Consider the following 11,333-nt stretch of genomic DNA (forward strand, 5'->3'; position numbering starts at 1 on the left):
GGTATATGATTTGGGATTTTGTTTTTAAAAGATTATTACAAAAATGAATAATATAGAAATAAATATCAAGTGATAATACATATATAACCCAGTAGAACTTGCTGTCATCTCTGGGAGTGGGGAGAGAAGAGGGAAGAGAAAGAAAATGAATCATCTAACCATGGAAAAATGTTTAAAAAATTTTTTAATTTAATAAATAAAAAGGTGCTTCGTATTCAATAATTCAATAAATATCTATTAATTATTAATTATTAATAAGCACCTAGTAGAAGCCTAGTACCATGGTAAGCAATGGGGAAGATAAGCAAAGAAAAAGCAGAAGTAATCCCTGCCATCAAGAAACTTACTTTCTAATAGGGGACCACACACACACACACACACACACACATACACACACACGCATACACATAACTATATATGGGTGTACATACAGTAGAAATACAGAACAGATTGGGGGTTTTATTGTCATGCAAAACACTTCCATATTGGTCATTTCTGTAGGAGCTCTCTCATACGAAACCCAAACCCCAAACTAAAAGCATAAATACACCGATATGAAAGATAGTCTGCTTTGATCCGCATCCATCTGACTCCAACAGTTCTTTCTCTGGAGGCGGAGAGCATTCCCTGTCATGAGTCCTTCAGAATTGTCCCAGATCATTACATTGCTGAAAGCAGCCAAGTTTTCATAGTTGTAGATCAGAAATTCTTAACATTTATTGTATAATGGAACCTTTGGCAATCTGATGAAAACTATGAACTCCTCCAAATGATGTTTTTGAATGCATACAATAAAACACAAAGGATTACAAAGGATATCAACCATATTGAAATACAATTAGCAAAATATATATTTTTAAAAAACAAGTTCACACACCCCAGAAGCTCTATCAGTACTGGATACCAGGTAATGCTTTTTGGAAGGGATATGTGAGTTGAGTCTTAAAGGAAACCAGAAATTCTACATGTAGTGCGTGAGTAGGTGGAGAATTCCAGACATTTATCACATTTTCTCTTTGCCTCATGAAGTAGGACCAAAAATTTAGACCCAGAAGACACTTTAGGGATGATCTAATCCAATACCCTCATTTACATCTGAGGAAACTGAAGCTAGAAATTAAATGATCTGCCTATGGCCACAGAAGTAGTAACTGAATCAAGATTTGAATGTAAGCCTTCTGACTCCAAATGCAGTTCCTCTTTCATTGTAGCACAAGAAATAGTATAGCAAAAATCAGAGGTGAAACAAAAGCAAAAAAAGTGCATTTTGTCTTGAATGAGGGATAGCATAGACCAGTAGGTGAAATCAGTGGGCTGGAAAGGGAGACTGAGGCCAGATTATGAGCTATCTTTCTGTTGTCTTTGATATCTATTAATTAATCTCTTCATGTTTGTAGAAGATGGAAGTGTGGGCCTCAAAGACTGTTTGTTGGCATTGGACAGTATCCAAAAACTTCAAGATGACCAAGGTAATAAAAAAAATAGTTTGCATAAAACTTATATTACAAAAGAGGAGTCAACTAAGGAAAATGTAAACATAACATCAGAACTATTAGTTCTGTGAAAAAAGACAGACACTGTCTAAAGATAGCCTATATATTCTATATACTGAAAAGTATTTTTTAATTTAGCAGAGAAAAATATGGTTAGTAAAACAGTAAAACTGTAAAAAAAAACACATTTTATACCACATTTTGATATTACCCATGAACTTTGGTTCCCCTTTCAATATCTCAAAGATAAGAAAATCAGAATATGTAAGAGCTGGACTATATGACAAACAGTACTAATGAAAATCACTACTATTATTATTTATTATAATGATGATTAATATCATCTCTTGACCTGTCTGGCTGGGACTAGAATTGTCTTGTAGAAACTTTCAATGAAAATACAGAACAAAGGTTCATACTCCAATACTTTTATTCAATTACAGAAAAAAAAAGTTATATCTGGTTATTCTTAAGTCCCTAGAACATTAAATTAAAAAAAAAAAGAATAAAAGCAATATATTGACTTGTCCCAAAACAGTTTCTATTTGAGTTCCATCAAAAAAAATGAAAAGAATCATTATTCTCAATATTACTATCACTGCTAATAGTAGTAGTTAGCTGAAATAAAGAGAGATCAACTTGGGTCAGAGTCACAGTACAAAGAAAACTTCATTGAGATGTTTGGGGGTATGAATAAGGCTTTATAGGATAAGAAGAATTTTAATAGAAAGAAGGGAAAACAGAACATTGTAAGAACATAATGAAAGAGGTACCCTCTGAGGAGAAAATAAGCAAAGCAGAGATTAGGGGAAATGCCAAAGATAAACTCCCGGATCTTTTCTGAGGCTCTCTGGTATTCTCTTCCTGTGATTTTTCCTTCATGGAAAATATTACTACATGCTTGTCCTCAAGATTTGCAGGTATTCAGGGTGGTTTGAGCCACCACATGATCATTAGATGAAAGGTGCTGTAAACACAACAGTTTAATTGGATTTTTGAATTGTTTTTTAAAAAGTAATTTTCTGAGTTTATGTTATGAGTGTTTAAAATAACAGCATTTCTTCCTTTTTCTTTTTCTAGCACGAGATCAGCTCTTCAATTTTCTCAACTTTACTGACAAGATGGTTGATGTCAATGATTTAGGATCCATCCTGACGAGTAGTGGGATTATTATGCCAGAGAATGCAATCAGAGAAGCAATAAAAGATATACCTGTTAATGGTGAGTGGGCCCATTTCCCAATTCATTTATCTCAAGTGAAAAAAACAACAGATTTTTCTGAAAAAATAATAATAAACAACAATAATAAGCATTACATGTCACTTTGTTTGCAAAGTACATTACATAAGACAATAAAATCTGTCTTCATGTATTCAAAAAGAAAGTACTGTCCCTTCATTTTATAATTGAAGAAATCAAGGTATAGCAAATGACAGTGACTAATTCAAGATCTAATAGTTATTAAGTGGCAAAGCTCAGATTTGATTTGGGGTCACAATATCACATTGACCCAAGCCTGTTGAAATGAGAGGTGACACTGGAATCAACCTTCTTATTCCTAGAAACCCCAGGACATGACTATAGGTCTCTTGGGACTACTGGGAAGGGCAACATTCAACTTAATTTTATAAAGGTGATCTAAATGAACCCATAGAAGCTATCTAGTTCAAATCCTTCATTTTACAGGTGAGGAAACTGAGTCCCAAGGAGGGTCTAAATGACTTGTCCAAGGCCAATCATGTAATAACTATCACAGATGGCATTTGAACCCAGGCCTATAAATACAGTGGTTTTTTTTCTATCACATATACTGCCTCCTCCTTATAAAAAATTTCTAGTAACAAAAATAATAAGCACAAATCTGGTTCAGGCTATGAGGCTACCCAACCACTTAAATTTCCCAAATCAATATGGTTTGGGCAATACCTCTTTTATATTGGAATCAGTTAGTGTGCAATTTGGATTAGTTCTGAAAGAGCCCTTATCCTGACTATCACAGGGAGATGAAGCTTCTTTTCTTGACAGGGAATGTGTCCTATTCATTTCTGTACACTCCCCCACCTCAAGATGCTTCACTTATTGCCACATCACCATAGATATTCAAATATTTATTGAACAAATAAATAAATTAAGCTTGGACCATATAAAACATGGCACAAGCAGCACCTATATCTGGAGAATGGCCCATTTTTGTTTACATGGCTTCCATTCATTTATATAGACCAGTTAAATCACCTCCTTTTATACTATTCCATTTGCATGAAACACACACATATACATATACATACATACATACATACATATATATACATATATATACATATATATATATATATATATATAGAGAGAGAGAGAGAGAGAGAGAGAGAGATATTTATTTTTTAAACCCATACCTTCTGTCTTGGAGCCAATACTATGTATTGGCTCCAAGACAGAAGAGTGGTAAGGGCTAGGCAATGGGGGTCAAGTGACTTGCCCAGGGTCACACAGCTAGGAAGTGTCTGAGGCCAGATTTGAACCTAAGACCTCTCTAGGCCTGGCTCTCAAACCACTGTGCCACCCAGCTGCCCCCAAGAGAGAGAGATTTAAATCCATATTCGATTGCTTACCATTTCAGGAAAGGGGGGGAGGGAAGAGAAGGAGGGAGATAGAGAATTTAGAGCTCAAAATTAGGGGAAAAAAAGAATGCTGAAAATTGTTTTTGTTTGTAATTGAGGAAAAAATTAAGATTAAAAAAAAACAACAATAAACTTAGAGCTAGGAAAGACTTTAGAAGTCATCTAGTCATAGGATTGTAGATGCAATTCCCTCATTTTAAAACGTGAGAAAATGTGAAGCACTCAGGGAGGTTAAATGATTTCATCTTATAGGTAGTAAGTAAGGGCCATAATCCAAACTCAGATCTTCTGACTCCAAATTCATTGCCATTTCCTTGGACTGTACTACCCCTTATAGTTATGCATGCTCATTTCCAGTTTCAGAGATATGTAAGGAGAATTAGCTTGGAGAGGACCCAGATGCAGAGAGGAAGGTACAGTGGAAAGTGAACTCCAATCCCATTATTTTGTCCAGTTCGTTTCATCTATTTGAAACCATTTATCTCTTTGTTTTCTCATTTTCAGATGATGGAAAGGTCAGTTTAAAAGAATGTGTGGCAGCCTTGAAAGAAACCCCAATTTTTACTAAAGCTGCAGGTAAGCAAAAATGCTATAGTTTGTGAATAAAAGTTGGTAATGGAAGTTTTGTGAATTTCTAAAATTTTCTGTGCATGGAAAAGATGTTTCGTGTATTTTTTCTGATTTGTGAACCTCTCTTTAGACACTAGAAATACATGTTAAGGAAAAAAGCTAGAGAGGGTTATATTTATGACTACTTCTAGAATTGAGATATTTACAATCATTGAAATAGCTTTGACCATGGAAGATTTGGAGATTAGTTAGTGATGTTTTGGGTTCTGGAGCACTGGCTAAGGCTTTGGTGCCCTCTCTGTCTGTGAATAACTTGATGGGAAAATGTGTTACTTAAGCACTTGGCTTTGCTGTTTTCTATAAAGCCCAAAAACTCTTTGCAGCAAAAATATTTAAAAAATAATTAACAGTTCTTAGCCAAAACCTATGGTTTATTTACAGCAACACATATAACAAGAAGTACGACGACAATAATAGTAGCTAGCAGATTTATAACTATGTACTATACTGTGCTAAACATTCTACAAAAATTTCATTTTTTTCACAATAACCCTAGCAGATGGCTATTATTATTGGCCTCATTTTACAGATGAGGAACGTGATGAAGCAGAGGTTTAAGGGACCTGCTTAGAAAGAGTAACAACTAGTGAATTGTGAGGGAATGAAAATAAAAATCTGACTGTCTGATCTCTTTTTTAAAACTTTGTTAAAAGGAAAAAAAAAAAAACCCACCAGAGTTCCCTGGGTGAAATTAAACTAGACCTCCCACCCCAACCTCCTCAGATTCAAAAGCCCCTCCCAGGGCCAGGATTGGCCCTTATATAGACCAATCACATGCCTGGAAGTAAGGTGGGCATGACCTCTCCCCTGCACGGGATTGGTCCAATTTAGGGCCAATCCTGTGCCGTGGAATGGGGGTGGGGAGTGGTCCCTCGCCTAGCGTGGGACTGGGACTGGTCCATTCAAGACCAATCCCACATCCAGAAGTAGAGGGGAGTGACCCCTGGGGCATGCTGGGAGAGGTAGTTCCCTGGCATGCTCAATCTTTTAAAATCCACAGAGTGAAGTTACATTTGAACTCATTTCTTTCTGACTCTGGGCCCAGTGGTCTCTATCCACTGTACCACCTAACTGCCCCTGAGGCATTTGTGGTAAATATTGTAAAAAATAATAACATAACGTTTAATTTGAGGAAACTCATATTCATAGAAGATGAGAAACTTGCCGTGGTCACAAAATATAGAAAGTTACAGAGACAGAACTTGTACTCAGATCTACGAGGTAAACTAGATATGCTTTTGCATATCAAATTAAAGAGTCACTTTAGAGGAAGCTATAAAGATATAGCATTAGCTGAGTTTGGGGGAATTTTCTTTATTTCTAAATATTTTAACTTTGGACTTGGGGGTGGGGGCAGGAGTGGAGCTAAGATGGCGACTTAGTAGTTGTGGAAGCTGAAACCACTCTCAGAATCCTTCTAAATATTTTAACTTTGTTATATTTCTGGACTAAAAAAAGCCAATGTATAAGTTTCCAAACAATTAAAAATAGACCATGTTCTTGGCCTCTGTGAAGATAGGGCAAATAAGCCACTTGTCTTATTTTGCTGACTCAGAGTTTTATATCTCTAACCATTCTCATTCGTTGTTCAGAAATTTTTCAGTTATGTCCAACTCTTCATGACCCTGTTTGCAGTTTTCTTAGCAAAGATACCAGAGTGGTTTCCCATGTTCTTCTCCAGCTCATTTGACAGATGATCAAACTGAAACAAACTGGATTAAGTGACCCCCTAGGATCACCATAACTAATGTCTAAGGACAGATTTGAACTCAGAAAGAGAAGTCTTCCTAAGTCCAGACCTAGCACTCCATCCACTGCCACCTACCATTCTCACTATTGTGCCTAAAGAAATGATCTGGACAGTTACATGGACTATTTTGATCCAGCTTCAATTCCTAGAGGAAAGTCTTCCCTTAGTTTGTCCTCAGATTCTCCATGTGGTTCCTATGGGGGTCCTCTGTGTGGTTCAGAAAAAAAAAAAAAGAGTATAGAAACCATGTATTTCTCATTTAACCCACTGTGATTGTGTTTCTTTCTCAAGAAAGATCTATTTTGTTTCTTAAGGATTACCCAACTCCCTCCTCTGTCTTAATCTACCACCCAGTATTTCTACTCTTTCTCTTTTAATAGCTACTATTTATTTATGAGGATTCCAGAGTACTTTACATAGGTTGCCTGATGGGGTCCTAGCAATCCTGTGAGGCAGGTAATATTAATTATCTGCATATTACAAAAGAAGAAAAACTAAGGCCCAGAGTTATTAAGTGACATCTCCAGAGTCACTCACTTGAAACTCGAGTTCTGTCCCCTCCTGATTCCCTATCCAGTTTTCTGTCCATTATGTCACCTAACTGCCTAGTAAATAAAACAAGACTTCTGAAAAGGCCAAATTTCCAAGAGATTTTTGCCTCTCCCACCCCATCCAATATACTTTAAACAAAACATAACAGTAATTTATCAGATTTGTAGAACTGCTTTCCCAAAGAAGTATTTTGAAAATTAAGCTAACTTTTTCCTTCCCTACTAACCCTGGCATCATTTCCTAAAAAATATTTGCAACATAGTAGTATAGTTAATGAAACTTTAAGTCGGTTGCAGCTAGCACCAAAATTTTTTTTTAATTTTCCAAATGATGCCCTTGGTCTTGTTCACTTTGTCATCTAGAATCCCAGAGGCCAATGGCTGCCACGAGTGATCTAAGCTACTTTGAAGTTTGATATAGAAGTAGTCTAGGATAAGGAATCTTATAAGTACTCAGGACCACTTTGGCCTCCCTGTGGGCTGGCTCCAATCCTTTAGAGAAATTAAAATTTACCTATTCCCTTAAGGATTCTAGGATTGTTTCTGTTTGCAGAGGTTTGCATGAAGCAGCTGCAATTAGGCAAAAATCATCTAAAACCCACTATAATTCTAAGAGACTTAGCAGAAACCTCAGAAAACTATGTCTGGACCAGTGTAAGCAGTATCATGAATATTCCCTTCTGTGATATAGATCATACCCCATCCATGCCTAACTTCTGCAATTCTTGTCCATGTCCTTTCAGACAGATATCATAAGAGGTCTTGCCAAAATTCTAGAGGCCTTTATCTTCTCAAGATGTCATGAGCATACCCAGGGTATATCTGTATTCCATTCTCCTCTGCCCTCAACATATGACCATTTTCTCTTTTTATCATACATTACCAACCTCTTCTTTTCTTCCATCAGTTTGTGCATCGATTATGTGTTCCCATCTACCTTATATCTAACATTGTGACTCTTCATTGCCCTCTGTGTGAAATCCCTCTCTGTGATATATGTATCTCCTTATGCACTGAAGATTTTTAGTTCTGAAAATATTGACTCTCTGTAAAGTTTAGAAACTTCTTTCTCATGGGACAAAATTTTTTAAAGTAATAATTTATGCTTTTGTCAAGAATTAAAAAAAAAACCCTTAACATTGTCAAATGTTGATATTACTTTATGCCTTTAGATATATCTAGTTCAATTCATTTATTTAATGGATGAGGAAACTGAGACCCAATAAGGGGAAGTAGGTCACAAAGATAATTAAATAGCAATATGAGGATTCAAACGTAGGACTTCTGTCTCCAAATCTAGAGCTCTTAGAGTGTTCCTGAAGCGTATACTGGATATAGGCAGCCCAGGAAATAGCTATACAAACGAGGCACTTTGTTACTACACCTTAATTAAAGTTGCAGGTATCTGGGATTTGAATTAAGAAGGACCTCAGTAAAAAAAAAAAATAGGCTCTTCTCCATTGCTCCCTGTAGTTACTCCCTTTCACTGGTGTCCCATCAAAAACAGTATTGTTCTTTTTCTTCATTCTAATCAGGATTTGTGTTTGTTCTGGAGTGTCAGGTGGTTCATAGGTGTTTTCTTAATTAAGGAACTGGCTCAACATGGAAGTGTGGTAGTTGATTTTTTAGTTCATGGCATGAGATTTTTTTTTTTCTGCATGCAGAGATGGAAAATCCCTTGGACATCATTGCCTCCATCAAGTCTAGTGAAATTCCTGTTAATATCCTGGACACCTTCGTAAAAGGCCTAGGACTTGATATAAAATCCACAGAGTTTGATGATATCCTGAAGAATATGCCTTTAAAGGGTAAGAATTTTATTTTTTTGTTTGTTTGTTTTGATTTTGTTTTGATTTTTTCCCCGTATGTTTACATGATTCATGTTATCTCCCTGCCCTCTCCCATCCAAGCAATTCTACTGGGTTATACATACATTATCACTCAAAACCTATTTCCATATTATTCATTTTTGTAATAGAGTAATCTTTTAAAACCAAAACCCCAAATCCTATACCCATATAAACAAGTGATAAATCATATGTTTTCATCTGCATTTCTGTTCCCACAGTTCTTTTTCTAGTTGTGGATAACATTCTTTCTCTTAAGTCCCTCAGAATTGTCCTAGATCATTGCATTGCTATTAGTAGCAAAGTCTATTACATTTGATCATCCCATAGTGTTACTGTGTATAATGTTCTCCTGGTTCTGCTTATTTCACTCCACATCAGTTCATGGAGGTCTTTCCAGTTCCTAAAGAAATTATCCATTTCATCATTCCTTATAGCATAAAAGTATTTTATCACTGTCATATACTACAGTTTGTTCAGCCATTAATCAAGGGACATCCCCTCATTTCCAATGTTTTGCTACCATAAAAAATGCATCTATAAATATTTTTGTATAAGCAAGTCCATCCCCATTTTTTTTATCTCTTTGGGAAACAAACCTAGTAGTGGCATTGCTGGATCAAAGGGCAGGCATTCTTTTATAGCCCTTTGGGCATACTTCCAAATTGCCTTCCAGAATGATTGGATCAATTCACAACTCCACCTGCAATGCAATAGTATCCCAATTTTGCCATATCCCCTCCAACATTTATTATTTTCCTTTCCTGTCATATTGGCTAATCTTCTAGGTGTCAGGTGGTATCTCAGAATTGTTTTGATTTGCATTTCTCTAATCAGAAGGGATTTAGAACATTTTTTCATATGATTATTGATAGTTTTAATTTCTTCATCTGAAAACTGCCTTTTCATACCCCTTGACCATTTGTCAATTGGGGAATGACTTGATTTTGTATAAATTTGACTTAGTTCTTTATATATATGAGAAATTAGACCTTTATCAGAGAGATTGTTATAAAATTTTTTCCTAGTTTGTTGCTTCCCTTCTAATCTTAGACGCATTATGTTTGTACAAAACCTTTTAAATTTAATATAATCAAAATTATTCATTTTACATCTTGTAATGTTCTCTCACTCTTGTTTGTTCTTAAATTCTTCCCTTCTTCATAAATCTGACAGGTATACTATTTTACATTCATCTAATTTACTTGTAATACCACTCTTTATGTTTAAGTCATATACCCATTTTGAACTTATCCTGATAGAGAGTGATTGATCTAAATTGATTACATTGATCTAAAACTAATTTTTGCCATACTGTTCTCCAATTTTACCAACAATTTTTGTCAAATAGTGAGTCCTTATCCCAAAATCTGGGATCTTTGGGTTTATCAGACACTAGATTGCTGAAGTCATTTATTCCATGTCTATTCTATTGACTCTGAAGGGTAAGAATTTTTAAAAAAATATATGCTCTTAGTCAAAATCTATACTTTTGTGGTGTAGGCTCCATTCATATATGCTTTTCAATCAATCTAGCAATAAGTATTTAACAAGTGTCTACTATTGCATTAACATAAAGTGAATAAATACAAATTAGATAAATACAGGGAACAACTAAAAATTGTTCAGTTGTTTTTCAGTTGTGTCTGACCTTCATTTCCCCATTTGGGGTTTTCTTGGCAAAGGTACTGGAGTAATTTTCCATTTCCTTCTCCAGTTCAATTGACAGGTGAGGAAACCTTGAGGCAGTAATTTGCCCAGGGTCACACAGTTTTGGTAAGTGTTTGAGTCTACATTTGAAGTCATGAAGATGAATCTTCCTGACTCCAGGCTACTTCCAGACTCAGTCTACTGCTCCACTAACAGTTGAGAGATCAGCAAAGAGTTAGAAGAAGATGAAGTTTCTTAGAGGAAGAAAAGAACTTTGAGGTGGAGATAAGAAAGGAGTGCATTCCAGGTAGCTGAGAGAGCCAGCACAAAAGCATGGAGACGGATGATGGATGATGGAATGTTGTTTTGAGGAACAGTACAGGAACACTATAGCTAGATTATTACAAGAAGAGGAGTAATGACAAGCGAGGCTGGAAAAATTTGGGGCCAAATTGGGTCGAGTTTTACAATTTAAACAGAGGATTTTATATTTGATCATGAAGGCAATAGGAAACTGATGCAAACAGGGTTGAGCGACTTCCCCAGGCTTGCACAACTACTAAGCATCTGAGGCTGGATTTGAACTCAGGAACATGAATTTTCCCAACTTCAGGCCTAGCACTCTATCCACTGTACCACTGAGCTACAGAAAACTTTAAAAAGCAGACAGAGGAATTGATATTTAGATTTAATGAGATACTTAATAGGCATCATAGTAAAAACTTTTGAACCATTGAACAATAGATGGAAACTTGTAAATAGAAATGATTATTCTTATTATAGGATAGACTAGA

The sequence above is a fragment of the Gracilinanus agilis genome, chromosome 4 (assembly GCF_016433145.1).
Source record: "Gracilinanus agilis isolate LMUSP501 chromosome 4, AgileGrace, whole genome shotgun sequence".
In the NCBI taxonomy this organism is placed as follows: Eukaryota; Metazoa; Chordata; class Mammalia; order Didelphimorphia; family Didelphidae; genus Gracilinanus; species Gracilinanus agilis.